Here is a 16,959-nt window from a genome sequence, read left to right on the forward strand (position 1 = left end):
ATGTAAAAAGAAAAAGGTGCAAAAAATTAGGAAAAGACATATTAACATATTTACCTTTATTTTTCCACCACTCTTTTGCCTCAACAGATGTTATCTTCTCTATCATTATCTGCTAACTTTCCTTGTCCAGAATAAGAATGTATTATCATATTCATATTCATTTTTTTCAAAAATTTACAGTAGTACCATAGCTATGTCGATTGCAACCCTATGCAATTCCCAGGGTTGTGCCTCCCTCAACAATGTATTGAGAACCCCCAAAAAAGGCATCTGAGGATGCGTATATGCTCCTACTACAGTTACTCACACAAAAAATAAGGGAGCACCTTCACTGATGTACCTGCCGTATCCACTATGACTCCATATATGAAAGTCACTACTGAAATCATGCTTAAATGGCAGCTCATCCTAGGTAGCAATCCACTACTAACAGCCCCCCCCCCCAATCCTAGCTCTGATGCTACTTTACAGCAATGTATAAACATCCCCCCTCCAAAATAAACTCTCAATTCTTTTACATTTCAAAACCATATTCAGATGTTTCCTCCACTCTACCAGTATTACATCTTTTTTCCTGCTGGATTTTGTATTTCACATTTGTTTTCACTGGAAATTTATCCAGTATCAGCCTCCACAAAAAAAAAAATCCCCTCTCTCCTACCATCTCAGAACTTTTCTCAATCTCTCCTTAAATGCTACCCTCTTCATTTCTTTGAACACCCTCCACAGATATACATAATAACTGAATATCATTATCCTCTCAAGCCATATTCATCTTATCCGCTCTTTTTTTCATATGCATACTTTCTTTGCTCTACTTTTCTCTCTATATACGCTTTAATTTCATTATTATCTGCTTAATGTAAAAAACGCTCAACACCCAACTAATACTCGTAATAATCCAAAAGTTCAACCTTGAAACCACAGATGATCCAATGAACAAAAGCCCTGTTAAAAAAACAATCTTTTTTTATTATTAAAACAATACACTGCTCATATCTTGTTTAGCGCTTTCACCCACTATATGTGGGCTTCCTCAGTGTTCACTATCCTGTGAATTCTCCTTCAGAGAGTGATGTTTTGTGTAACATTCGGTTGAAAGTTTCCGCACTCAGAGGAGAAGTGAGTAGATTTATTGCACTGTTTACTTCTGCTGCTTTGCAAGCAGTAGGTAAGACTCATGCGGGCATTTCTGCCACTTCAGTGAATGGAATTGCATCAACAGCTGATTTAGTTAAAGAGAATGGCAAGTCAAATGAAGGTGAGTGAAGGGACGTTCGGTCGGAGGTCTCACCGGTTCATTCAGACCTATACAAGAAAGTTCAACGACCCACATCTGTTTGTGACAATGTTTCATTGTTTCAGGATATTCCAAATGGTCAGTGACCTGGATTCAAGGGAAGTACAGAGATTGACTTGACTGACATGCGGGCTTTGGGTGAGCCACGGGACAGTAGTAAATTAAATTCAACTGGATTCACTTTTGACTTCTCACTGTATGAGTATGATGACGAAGTGGAGATAAATCGCATTGGTACCAAACCGAAAAGGACTCAACCTGGGAGAACTTATTCACATGTGGTGGGGAAAGCCACTAAAAATGATAAAGGTACTGTTATATCCAATTCTCAGACTGGACAATGCGATAGAAATGTTGTCAATGGTGACAAAGATGTACGTTTGCAAAAGTTTTTTTCCACAAATTGTGATTTTGAAAGTTATGAATGGGGAAAAAGTGTCAAAGTCAATGAAAATGTTTTAACCAATTACACGTTAAGGGATTATATTTACCTCATGGGTAAAAAGATAAATGCTATTAATGGTGTAAAGTTGGATAATGCATATTTAAATAAGTGTCTCACTTTAGAAATTGTACCTATGGGATTGCGTTTTTTTAAACAACCGATGGGTTTAACAATTACAGGAAACAATAGAAATTAATTTAATCAATTATTTAATCAGCTTGGGTTTAGTTATATGAGGTTGTTAATCAAATTTAATGATGAGAAACTTTCCCAGTTGACGCATGAAGTAGAAGAACTTAATCAGAAAATGTTTAGTGATTTATTGTTTAAGCAATAGGAGAAGTTATATGACAGTTTTATCTAGCAGAGAAGAAGATACAGAAAAGTTATGATAAAAAATGTAAGAAGATTAATAGGGATGTTGCTCAATATAACTGTGATCAAGTATATACATGGAATGACACAAATCATGATAGTTTTTACAAAACTAAGAGATCTTTTTCAAATAAAAGGGTCTAATGAGAAAAAAAACATATACTGGAGAGGTGCAGGAATATTATGATCAACATAGTTTAAATTTTCAGAAGGGTTGGAAACAGCAACAGCAAACAGCAACAGCAGACGCAGTGGCAAAAGAGAAGGGGATGGAAGCAGAATACAATACATCCCCAGTATGTGCAACACAAGGGTTAATACAGGAACCGAGTAAGACATTGGTAGAATATGAGGGTAGTGACGTTCACAGCAAAGGTGAGTAGAAGGGGTAGTACATAGTTTTAACAACTTCAAAATGTACAATTATTCTAATATGACATTGAACAAGGCACATTTTGATTTATTGTCTAAAGGGATGAAATTTATACCCACACCCTATTTCCAGTTGTGGACAGCCTTAGCGAAATTAAGATTTTTTTTGAGGAAGATCAATTTGGCCATTATGTTTAAGGACAGGCCCAATATTGTCAATAGCTCAATAACTAGTATTTCTCCTAAGTTAAAGAAAAAAAGCACCTATATACCTCTGATGCATTCATATGTTGAGGTATATGAGAAACAGGTGACTAAGGAGATATATAAACTTCAAAATAAAGCAAGAAAAGAGAAATTAATAATAATCTCACTGTAGATGAGAAAAGAATATTAAGAGAATTAAAGGAAGATTCTAATATATGTGTTATGAAGCCAGACAAGGGAGGAGGAGTGGTTATATATGATGCTTTGGAACATACAAATAAAATGTTTGATATTCTTTTACAGTCGGGTAATTATGAAACTGTATCTACCAATGAGATTAATATTGCTTATCAATGCATAGATTCATATATAGAAGAGTTTTTGATCGACAACAGGATTACACTGGATATGTACGATTTTATCAAGGTACATTATCCGGTATTAGCCAAAAATACATAAAGATTTAAATGATCCCCCCTTTCAACCCATTATTTCTGGAAGTCATTCAAAAACCTTCCCATTAGGGGAGCTGTAGATACATGGCCAAAACATATTTATACACATATCATATATGGTGAAGGATTCCTGGGAATGTTTGGGTAAGTTTCCTATAGAAGTTTGGAAAGAAGGGTATATTTATGTAACTATCAATGTTATTGACCTTTTTTCTTGTATTCCCAAGGATTTAGGGCTGGAGGCCTTTTGCAGTAGCATTAGAAGACACTCACATGTAGGATGTGATATGACATGTTTGATTATGGAGTGTATGTCTATTGTGCTGGACCATAATTACATCTATTTCGAAGGTGAACATTACCGACAGAACAGGGGAGTAGTGATGTGGTCAGCTCACGCCCCCATCTTTGCCAACTTGGTTATGTTGGACTGGGAAGAGTCTGTAGTCTTTCCTAGTACTTTGTTCAAGCATGTGAGGCATTACTCCAGATTTTTAGATGATATTTACATTTTATGGGATGGAAGTCCAGCTGAACTAGATTCCTTTATTACATTTTTGAATACTAGTAGTGAGTTTCTCAAATTCACTCACTCTGTTAGCTATAATGGTATAGCATATTTGGACATATACATATCCCATGATGTAAATGCATTCAAATCACATATATATAGAAAGAGTACGTTTTCAAATGATTATTTATAATTTTCTAGTAACCATCCTAGAAAGCAGCTGCACAATATTTTCAAGGGCCAGTGTATTAGAGCAGCCCGCATGACCTCTAGATATGAGGACATGTTAAATGAATTGGATTTTATCACCGATTTATTTAAAGAGAGGGGCTACAATAGGGAAATGATGTCAGGTATAAGACAGTATGTTATTTAAGAATGGGGAAGAAAACACCCACCACTTCTAGGAGCCTACCAGGGAGAGAACAGACCTAGGAGTATGATTAAACAAGTGGATAGTTCTAAAGGGAAATACCAACGTGCATGTGTCCTAGAGTATTATCCTCAGATACATAAAATGAAGAGAATTATGTATAATAATTGGAATATATTATTGGCGAATGATGAGTTGAAAGAGATAGTAGGTAATAAGCCAACTTTTGCATACAAAATGGGATGTAATTTGAAGAAACATTTAGAACAAAATGGCATAAGAAGAGATTTGAACATTAATAATAACAACAAAAAACACACTAGTAAGTGTGGAAGTTGTAACCAGTGTCATGCTATAATGGAAGATGAAAGCATAATTTTGGAAAATATAAACAGCAACATCATAAGGTTCAGACATGGCAATTGTAATTCAAACTTTGTGATTTATATGGTGAAGTGTTGTGTATGTCCTGGATACTATATATGAAAGACTGAAAGATGCTTTAAAAAGCATATTTATGATCACCTATATAGTATAAAAAGAAAAGATTCCAACAATGCATTATATAGGCATATTGACAAGTATGGGGAGACACACAAATTAAAATTTGCCATTTTAGAAAATATAAAACACAGTCCAAGGGGGGTAATAGCAAGACAACCCTAGGATATAAGGAAGTATGGTGGCAACTATTTACTGATGCCTCAACACCACCAGGTTTGGATGATTATATATCAATTAAACCTATATTGGCTATTAGATAATAAGTGAGAAGTCATTGGTATGGAGTATAGGAAGAGGGTATTATTTAGAACAAAAACAGTCTTGGAAATTCAGTAATGAGAAATAATTAGTAAAACAAATACCTTATATAAAGTTACAAGTTAGCACAAGTTTTCTGCATGATTTTTAATATGAATTTTTGACACATGGTATTTTTTTAAGAAAGGGAATAAATGCCTATGGATGATTTTAACATGCACATATATATATAACATTATAATAAATTTTTTTTTTTTGAGTTTAAGTTTTTATGTGTAGAATTTATTATTAGTATGTATGTATGTAATTCAACTGTTTTAGTTTATATTAATTAATGGAAACAGTAACATTATTTTATCTGTAACATAAGGCACTAACAAATACACTAACACATGTATATGAGTGCTATCACTTTAAGGGCAGATTACAATGAAAGTTTTTGGCGCCTAAAATTCTATTTAAGTGGTTTTGAATCATTAAACTAATGTTCTGAGGAAGCCCACATATAGTGGGTGAAAGCGCTAAACAAGATATGAGCGGTGTATTGTTTTAATAATAAAAATTATTATCTGCTTCTCTTTTTCTTTTCTTTCTACTTTCATGTTTCCGTATTTCTACAAATCTTTTATGTAACATCCAGCCTGTCATTATTTCATATTTTTCCCTATCTTTTTCTGTCATTAAAAGCAGATGCTTCCAACCTTATAAATATTGGATTTATCAGTCCTCATCTTCTCTTTCGATGTGCACTATACCCCTTCATTAAAGCCTAGTGACACCTCCAGACATTTCTCTCGGCATTAAATAATGACTGTTCAAGTTTACATTAATAAATCCAAAACCATGATACATGCAAACTGCTGAAAGATTTTTTCTTAAAACCTAAATGATAGACAACATTCTGCAATGATACATGGCCTCTGTATAGTACAGTTAAAGAGATATTAACTGTTTCTTATATATTGTCTATATTTCATAATGCTTATAGTTTTCTAAATATCTCAATAACCACATGATGCAGATGGAGCAACTTAACCTCATATGAAAGCTCAAAGAAGGATTATGCTGTTGACAGTACGTGTGTAGCTTGAGCGGTTACTGAGATATTATAAGTTGTTTACAAAATATTATAAAGTTAATATATTCTTAGTTTATTGTAACTTATAAAATACAGGTTAAGACCTAGAATCCATACAATGCTTTCATTGTAAAGATTGCTTTGTGTTGAATAGTTTGCCATTTATACTTCTTTAGTAACAACTACGTTTACGGAGATATGAACATTTGTTTGAAATGTGGGGCTATAACTTGATTTTGTCAAAAAGTTCACAGTGCAGCCATTGGAAGTTAGAGAACAAACTTCCAGAGCTTCATTAGAAGAAATAAATTGATAGAATTAAGTATAGAAACCCAAAAGCAGCTACATATAATCCACAGTAACTAATTTTCTTTTGTCTCTGGATATATATATAGACCCATCAATATGTGCCAACTTTACTATTATGCACTTATTCATTATCTATACTTTCTGTCAATACGATAGCACAAACACCTTCCAACTCATTGTTACCTTTGTTATTTCATGTAACATCTCTTTTAACTGGTTTACATTTAGTTCTTCTCTGATATCTCATGACAAAAATACTTATCTCATTTCTAGTAAAATAAACTCTACCATCTTTATTATATGTCCATATCCTTTACTTTTTCATTATGTATCACTAGTCGAACTATCCACAAATGTTTTTCTAGATCCACTATCACTTATTTCACCCATATCTTCCTACTCACTATCATTAGACAATAGCCCATTTAGGATGTAACAGTGGCACTTTCACTTTCTGTTACTTCCAGTTTTGCTCTCTCTAATGTCTTTATACAATTCCTTATCACTACATTTATTATTAATGCAAGAACTAGCACTTCCTTTTTTACCCCCCCCCCTTAGTTCTTATCATTTCACTCAAACACCCATTCATGTCTGCTCCTGATTTTAACAAACTGACCATCCTTTCCTCTATGGCATGATATTTCAGGGTCTTTCATGCTTGTTTATGGTCAGTACTGTTAAATGTTTTATTTATTTATTTAGTCATTTATTTATTTATTGATATTTGATAATTCAGATGATTCTTGCTTTCCTTCTTCTTTCTCTCAGTTTGTATCATCTTTTATTACTAATATTAACTTTTCCTTTACTTGTTTTCCCTTTGTGTGATACCCCCTCATAAAACACATTCTCTAGCACCATTTAAATTATTTTCTGCTGGATTCATATGACAATGTTATAATCATTGTTACTTTCAATGCTCTCTCCACTTTCTATCTTTTTTTTCAGATAAATGTTAATACTTTTTTACACATATCCTCACTTTTGATTTATCTCTCTACCCTTTCAAATTCTACCTTACCCTCTTCCTCCCATCCAGTACTGCAACTATCATTATCTGATCAGCAAAGAGAATGATTACGCTCTCTTTTTCCTCATGTCTAACAGAAACATATTGGGTGGTGCAGTAGTGCAGCGGTCAGCATTGTTGTCTTCCAGCAAAAGGTTCTCCAGTTTGATTCTTGGCTGGGGTGCCTTCTTTGTGGAGTCTGCATGTCCTCCCTGCATTTACATGGGTTTCCTCCCACATTTCATAGATCTGCATCTGGAGCATTTCTCTCCAGGCCACCTCTGAAAATGCTCTCTTTCCCAGTAAACGTTAAATAAATCCATTCATTCAGTCATGACCTCTATAAATGTATAATTTTCTTCATCTTTCATCCCTTTATAGAATTCAGATCATAAGCCATCTGGTCCTGAACTATATTTTTACTATTTACTTCTTCTAAAACTGTCTCTATTCCTCTTTTGCAATTTTTTTTTTCAAAAAAAAAATCAAGTTGCGTCTTTTTTCTATTTTCTTAGAATCTCACTTTATTTCAGCTTCACTATTTTCCTTAATGTATTCTCCTCATATAATTTAACACTATCCAAAGCATTTCTTCCTGTTTATGCCTGACCACTCCTTCTTCATCAAATAATTCTGTTAACCTCTTTCCATCGGGCTTCACTTTCTTTCAAAAAATGGATGCCCCCCCTCTTTTTTTTTCCTTTCAACAAAATATTAGCCTATACAAATAGCCTTTATCCTTTCTTTATTTTTTGTATGAGTCCTTTTAAATTCCTCTTCCAAAAATAAACTTTCTTATCTTCTTTGATACCCCTGATTTTCTGTCTTTGCCATACTTTTGGAGTTAGTGGTGCTGTAGGAGCAAGACTGTAAAATTGAAATTCAGCATGATTGAACTGTGGGACACAGAGACTTACAGTAAGAGGGACAATGCCAGAGATTAGGACAATGGCTACTGGCATACCATGCAGATCAGTCATGCGTTTAGTACTCTTTTTGTCAAATGTGAGGAAAAAGAGAGCGTAATCATTCTCTTTGCTGATCAGATAATGATAGTTGATGTAGTAGAGGGTGGGAGGAAGAGGGTAAGGTAGAATTTCAAAGGACAGAGCAATTGGGCAGAAAAGCTACACTTGCTGTTCACTGCAGATATATATAATATAATTTACTTGGGCCACAAAAGCAATGGTGTGAAATAGCAGTTTGGATAAGTGAGATTGATGGGTATCAAAAGGGTCTCTGGGGTTTTATAACAATGGTACAGGGTCACCAGGAGCAGAATGAGAGGGCAGTTGTAGCAGCAATCAGAATGGTAGTGTCTGTCCTCTGAGGGATAGACTACAGAAGCAAATAGGAAAGGATCCTACTCCACCAGACTGTAGTCAGCTCGCAACTTCAGTACTCCCCATTTCTAGAAGACTTAAAAGGAGAAGGATATTAGGCTGCCAGAAGTCCAAGGGAATGCCTCAGAAAAATGACTATATTGGAGAGGATTAGATACAGCCAGACAATAGAAGAGCTAAGTTCTTCTTATTGCAGACTACAAAAGCAAGGTGATACGATATGGATGTCAGACAAGTATAAAAAGGCTATCCTAAGAAAAAGAACATAGTGGGATGATGACAGCAATGGGCAGCAGATTGCAGATTGCCTGGGTATCCAAAAATATTTCTTCACATTGATGGCTGTGAGCCCATTGAACAAATTAACAGAATGGATGAAGGGACTGAATCTATAGAGGTATTCAGGATTATATGTCACCAGTAAAGAAAAGGTGAATGGATGATAGGGATGGATAAATGGAATGCTCTTAGACAGAAGAATAAGGGGACTTTTTAACTCTGCTAGTAATCGATTGTAGTGTAATGTCATTTTGGTTTCTAGAATATTACAGCAAACGTTACACAATTTGCAGAATATTCTGTATATGATAATCATCAGGGTTATATTAGTTTAATGAACTGCACGTACATTGCAAGCAAGTCCAGTGAAGAAACATGGAATCATCAAGGTTATATTAGTTTAATGAACTGCACATAAACTGCAAGCAAGTCCAGTGAAGAAACATGGAATAGTCATCCCAATCTATAAAAATCAACAAATCAAAAGTAAAACACTGTTTCTTTTGGGGCAAGCCACCCTGCACCCCATACATGGGGGCTGTACCGCACATGTGAATGCTTACCACACTAATTCTGAGATTATGCAGCAGTATCAAAAAAAGAAAAACACCACTGAAACACTTTACTAACATACCATGACTAACAAAAAAAGTTTGTGCCTCTAATTATACAAACTCCAGAATCGCATAATCACACATGGGGTAAAGCAAAGCTTTCTTAGGATACTAATCAAAGAAAGTCATGATAATGAAAGAAACCAGTTTGCAACATAAATCAATGATATATATCTTAATTTGCTCTACAGATCATGGAGGCCAAATTCACCAGACCTTCCATCACATGAAACAAAATGGTTCAAGCTCCTGCATGAAAAAAAAATCCAAAACAGCATCCCTGAAGGGGCTAGTCCCAATTGCATACTGTATTTTTTTTGGTGGGGGGGGGGGCTCACACGTCTACCCATTCACCAATATATTCTAACAACTATGTAGTAAGAAGAAAAGCACAAACTCTTTAAATCAGTAAATGTGTGAAAAGAGAAACCACACGAGAAATGAATTTCTGTGTAAAAAGCCATCAGTATGTTCTACATCAGAGAAAAGGAATGGCATGGTTAAACTCATCCATTTTACAGTTATCCAAGTGTAGATAATTAACATTTTCCCAGGATACTTCACCAAAGTGTACACATTTCAGGAATTTTCTGTGTATGAAAACTATCTCACTGTATGAATAAAATGTGACAAGATTCATGTTAGTCAGACGTGGGGCTGTATTCTGCTTTACTGGTGCATGTAAAGCTCTGTTTTATGTGCAATACCTGCCATTTCACTACTGCACCAGGAATGCTTAACTAAAGAAATAACTGAGTGCATGCTATGTGGATAAGTAACTACATGCCTGTATACATGGTCAGTGATTAAGTAAATAAACATAAATAAATAATTAAGTGATTGCCTCATCAGTACTTAACTAAATGAGTAACTCAGTGCATGCTCAGTACTTAACTAAATTAATGACTGAGTAAATGCTTAACACTTAAATAAACGAATGACTGAGTGCATACTCACTACTTAATGAATAAACTACTGAATTCTTGGCACTAAAGTAAATGAATGAATGAATGCCTGGTCAGTACTCACTAGTCATATATTTGGAGAAATGGTGGGAGATCAAGGCATCAACTTCAATATCAACACTATCCATGTAAAATGTAAGTTTTAGAAAGAAATATTTGCATCTCTGCATTTATCAGCACTTTGACAGTGCTAAATTAGTGAACAAAACTTAATAAAGCAATGAAACAATGACACTGAATGCTTTGTTGAAAATAATTCAACATTAACATTTTTATATCCTGTTACCCTAGTCATCTAACCAAAGAATCCAGTGCATGTGGTTTACTTATGAGTCAGTTGTTTCAAAGCCCCAAATGAGAAGAAATATGGAATGTGCCGGTAGATAGATAATGCAAACTGACCATTTGTCCTACACAGAATTTTTTTTTCTCTGTCATGTTTCATTTCTCCAGCGTGTGCTGGTCAGCCCATTCCTCCCACTCTTGCTGACAGACACTTGAAGAAGACAATGTTCAATCAAATCCTGAGGATTATATGCTGCACCTCTCCCCCATCCCCCAATCCCCAAGGCAGCCTGACATGGCAAACCATTGACATTATCATTCTGATGAGTCTTGCGCACGTCCATTCATGAGTTGTTTGTGCTTACTGTGCAGATCCACAGGTTGGCAGGATGCATACATCTCAGCCATTTGTAGTGCATGCCTTACACCCACCTTACCTGGTGTCATTTATGCAGTGGATCAGGTGGCCTATCTCAATCCAACAGACAAAACAGTTCTAGCCATTCACTTTTCCTCTGTATATTGGCTTCACCGCCACCAGTGTCAGTAATCAGTCTCAGGTCATCTGTGTCACAGTCACAGCTTCATCACTCTGTGGCATTAGCTTCATAACTCTCTACCAGGTCTATACTGAATGTTCGAACATTCAAAAATTCGAATGTCATATGGTCGACACTATATGATCGGATTTTTGAAAAAAATATCATTTAGGTAACTGTACTCAGTTTGGATGGCTTTAGTGTACAACATGGCATTGAATGCCTCAGGGTTTTGGATGCATACTATGCCCTAGAAGGAAAAACAGCATAGTTACAATAACAGGGATTTTTTATGAAAAATAGACTTAATAAAATACATCAGTGTGTAATATCTGCATTTTTTGTTAATATGTTCTAAAAATTTTAATGAGGAAGATCAAGGCAACATCATCTGTTATGGAGGATTTCTACTTCCTTTGTTCTGCTTAGTTAAACTGTCCACTTAGCCCAATATTCAGCTGAAGGAGTCAATTGTGCTCACATGCAGTCCTGCATACAACAATGGCTCTGGAGCCCAAGTACTTGACACAAGAAGCTATGCATGTCTCTTGACATTCAGACCTTAAACACTCACAGCTGGTTTATAAGCCTATATGTTCTTTTTCACCTTCCTCCTAATTATCTATGCATGATTTGTAATCAAGACTTTCTTCTTTGTCACCCTCTTAACTTGTCTGTTGTTGTTGTGTCTTTTGGCTTTTCCCAGTTAGGGGTCGCCACAGCGAAACTCCGGTCTGCTAATGATTGGCAGTAGATTTTTACATGCCGAGTTGCCAGCTCTGATGCACAACCTTCAACGAAGGTACGCCCATTCATGCATGTCTCCACACAGAAGACACTTTAGCTGAGAATCGAACAGGACAACATCTTACTGTGAGGCGACAATGCTACCGCAGCTCCACCACTGCAAATAGGCCCTCTTAACTTGTCTGTAAGGACTCTTAATACTATGAGCTTGACATTATGAGTGAAGAGAGTAATTCAGTTGAAGATACCAAATGTAGCCTCTTCTCTAATGATACCATTTGGACAGGATTTTTATTTTTTTTTGCTCTACACTTGCTCTAGCAAGCAATTATTTCAACTAGTTCTTAGTAAGGATTTTTAATGTACTTTTGTAACTAACTTTAAACACTTCATTAGGTTGAATGAAAAAAAAATCTGGCCTGTCTTCTACAGTGACCACAAATTAGTTACACAACATATACATTAAAATGGCACCTTCCTTTTGCTGGTATTGTTAAACAATGTTTAACTAGAAGACCAAATACAGTACCAAAAGTAAAATGGTAAAAATGCGAATATACTTAAAATCATTAAATGATATTGAATGCAGATCAGAAAGTGCATGCAAATTATGGTAATATTAAAGTGATCCATGCATATGGATTTCTCTGGACAAAAAAGGAAAAATAAATGTGAAGACTTTTTCTGTCATACTCTGCAGTCTTTCTCTCTCTCTCTCTCTTTCTCTCTCACACAGCACACACAAAGACACACACACACACACACACACACACACACACACACACACACACACACACACCATGGTTTATGTTGGAAATAAAACTATAAATAATCCTTGTTTCATTCTATATGGTTCCTTAGTCTGATATAATTTTTAATATTCTAACAGAATATGTTGCCTTGTAACTAATAACAGCTGTACATTTCATTTGCATTACAAGCCATTATATCTTCTGTTATAGGCCATGGTGAATGAGTTCCCTGAAACCAATCAATTCTGAACAAGATTCAGGAAATAAATTGGTATATCAGCCTGGAAAATTAGCTTTAGCATAATAAAAATGCAACTAAATGCAAAACTAAAATGGAAGCTAATATGCAATTTAGAGACAGCTTGTCAAGTCTTGCTAGTAATTTGAACAAGAAAAGTGCATGAATGCCCATTAAAAAAGAAGCACATGGAATGTGCTCAAATGAATTTGAGCTCTGTGTAAAGAACCAGAAGCTATACTTACAATACATTTGATTAGAAATAACTAAATAAATGAAGTAAAAAATGCAGCCACAACAGCTGCAGTAAAAAATAATTACAAATGCAATGCAAACAACCATAGGAAAAGGCATTAATATTGAGTAAAGCAGTGAGTGATAAAAATGATTCAGTGTACAAGAAATGAAATTCTGTTGTTTGGGCATTAGAAGAGCAATATGCCACATGTATATGGAGACATGGCATTTTTAAGGCATATTTTTGGTGATGCCTATCTCAACTTTTCTAAAGATGTAGGGCTCTCTGAAATAGTATATTTCAGACAAAATATAATTAGGCAACTGCAATTACTGAAGTGCTATACAAGCTATAGGTCACAAAAGATATCCAATCTGTCCAGATAACAAAGAATATGGCAGAACAGATGTGGCAGGTTTCCAGTCTTCCTCTAAATCTAATATAATTATTTTATGTTGCATATAATACATTGTTCATAGGTTCATAGGTGTGTACTAGACTAATGGCTCTGGAGCTTTTTCAAGCCTAGCCCATAGAAGTTCCCTGGCATTGTGCTGCCCAGCGTTAGTTCCCAGTGCCTCTATCAAGTAGAGCCACTGGAGTGATCCCCAGGGTGAACTTTCTATTTCCCATCCACTCATCAAGATTTCTCTTGAAGAGGGCCAGTGAGGTATTCTGCTTGACATGTATGGGAAGTCTATTCCAGAGCATGGGCAGTGTCTGGGTTATGAACCTGTCCCTCCAGTATGTTCTGTTGATTGTGGTAATGAGGTTGAGGTCTCTGGAGCGTGTGGTGTGGAGAGATTTGGATTTCTTTAGATGTAGCATTTCTAGCAGAGCTGGGTCAGACATGGCTTTGTAAGTCAAGCAGAGATCGCCTTTTAGTAGATGACATGAGGCAGAAAATAGCAGGAGTTTTTTGAGTCTGTCTATGTAGGACATGTGTTTAAGGCCTAGGATCCTCTTCATGAGGTACTTTTGTGGCCTTTCCAGCTGTTACTAGAACAAGCTATTCTTCATTAGTTTTTAACTTCAGAAAGTATAACTCAAAAAACCCAAACCAGAAAGAAAATGCTTTTTGCAGGGAGGCGTCATGCTTTGCATTGAGAGGAGATTGTCCTCTTCATACTTGTCTTACTTATGTCCTCTAGCTCAGTTTTAGTACAAGAGCATAAAAAATAAGAAACTCCACCATAGTGCAATTTTTAAACACACAGTATAAGACAATATGGTTTCAAAGAATGCAAGCAAAAGAAAAGTGAGTAAAGCTGCTTCCACAATCTACACTTATTGAAGTATATGATACCCTTTTTTTTTTGGATGTGACCATATATTTTTAAATCTTATTTGGTTGTTAAACATAGTCTGCTTCACAGAGTGAGGCATATCAATATTTAATTAATGAGATATTGTTTGTATCTAGTAACACTGGTATATACACCAGCATGCTATAATGATAGTGGTTCAGTGATTTGTGGATATAATACAAAACATATTTATTTGTATTAGACTGCTAAACAACAAAGAAGTAGCATGTGCGTGTGTGTGTGTGTGTGTGTGTGTCTGTGTGTGTGTGTGTGTGTGTGTGTGTGTGTGTGTGTGTGTGTGTGTGTGTGTGTGTGTCTGTGTGTGTGTGTGTGTGTGTGCTTGTGTGTACCTGTATGAGTGCAGTGCATGTGTATGTGCCATAATTCAAATTATGTGTTTAAATTCACTAAGCATCTGACTCTTTAGCTACCTTTGATCTACACAACCATTCCACAGAAACAAGCTCCACCTTCAAATACATAGGATTATGGTTTGATCAGTCATTAAATTTCCATTTCCATATAGATGAAACCCAGGATTTAATAAAGTCCACGTAGGCACAGTATAGAGCCTACACAGAATGTATCCATGTACATGGCCACGGTTCGCCCTCGGCAGTGCACCATGCATATTAATGATGGTGCAATACTGAGGGAGAGATAAGGAAAACTGATACTGGATCAGTATAGGTAGAGGTGTAGTGACTACCCATGGCTGCAGATGAGTGTGAGGCTCCCTGTAATGCTCTCCACCACTGCTGTAATGTTGTGAAGTACGTCAACTGTATAATATGTCATTTTTGTGATGTGTTATGATTTTTCTAATTTTTTTTTTTACTGCATGTTTGTGCGGGGCAGAATGCAGCAATGCCAAGCTGTGTTCACATATAGACAGATGACACCTGGCAGACATCTAAAAATAGAAACCAGATGTAATTAATTATTTAATTATAGTTATGTTTAAGCATGTTTACATGGCACAGTGCGGTGCTCAGCAATGCTAACTGGTATCCTAGTAGTATATGTGAAGGTATACTAGTTTTTATACCATTTGGTTAACTACATGGGTAGAGTTATGGTTATATGTGTAGTAGGTCCTGGGTTTTAGTCCATAGCAGGCAGAATATATCTGTAAATGAATGTACTATTTTTCTTTAATCTCATTAAACTATTGTAAATTTTGGCACTGCTGTGCTTTACTAAGTACTGATCATTCATGCTAAGCAGTGCATAAACATGCTAACAGCTACCAATGTTTGCGTAGTGCTAAACCTCACTAAATCCATGGTTCTGCGAGTTTTCATGCTGCCTGGCTTTGCTTAGCTGATTTGCATGCTGCTAAGGAATGTGGAGGTTTTTTGAATGTTGCTCAATGATGTGTAAGGGTGGGAAAATAGCCTATATTAAGCCCAATAGGCAGGAATTCTGCAATAGTCATTGGAGTTCAATCAATTGTTGGTATGGCTGGCAGTGCTGGTGAAGGTGTGCGCTTTTGTGTGCAGATGTGGGACATTCAGGATTCTGAGGTCATAGTCAGGCTTCTTGTTAAAATCCATGAACCCCGACTGATGCGGGGTAGATTCCAGGGCTCAGAGTGTAAGGAGGAGGCCTTGGACCATTTGGCCGGGGAACTCAACAGTGTACTGGTAACCCCCGCACAGGTGAGTAGTGTCATCACCCTTTTGATGACCTGAAAAGGAGAAAGAGGCGAATCCTGGACACTTGGGTCCAGAAAGCTTGAGATGGGAATGCCCCACAAGTATGTAAGTACATCTTCCTCAGTCTAACCAAAATGCAAGCTAAATGTCTATAAAACTGGTGTGCATAATGGTGTGTTTCTCTCCCAACAGTTGCAGCTGAGATGGCTTGCAATATCGAGTCCCATGCCAGGCACCTGTCCAAGTTGCATTCTGAGCGTGGTAAGTAAGGATTTAGTATGCCAACTGTAAGTGCAATAAGCATGAAAGAGTAAAGCATTTACTGCAATAAAGTATACACAAGAAAAACTGTAGTGCAATAAATGGGCATGTAGAACTGTAGTGCAATAAATGGGCAATTAAAGCTGTAGAGCTGCAGTGCAATAAATGAACAATAAGAACTGTATTTCAATAAAGTATTAGTAATACCAATAACAGTAAGCAAAATGTTGTTCAGAGGGATTGTGTTGTCCAAACCATTGCAGTAGAGCTATATGCAGTGATTGTCTATGGTAAGGTTGCTGCAGTCAAGTGTAACACTGTAATAGCCATAGCCAGCAAATCTCATGGCCTGCAAACTGTATCGCTTAACTCATAGTACTGTCCAAGGCTGCCTCCAGGCCAATGTTGGACACATAATGCTCTCTCTTTCTCAGACATCAGTAATAAAGGTATATGAGTGAGGTAGGCCAGTCCATGGGCAGATATTGTGTGTGGACTTCACAAATATTTCAAATCATTAACAATAAATTATGT

This window comes from Protopterus annectens, chromosome 5.part0, assembly GCF_019279795.1.
Source record: "Protopterus annectens isolate FY-2018-M chromosome 5.part0, PAN1.0, whole genome shotgun sequence".
Lineage (NCBI taxonomy): Eukaryota > Metazoa > Chordata > Ceratodontiformes > Protopteridae > Protopterus > Protopterus annectens.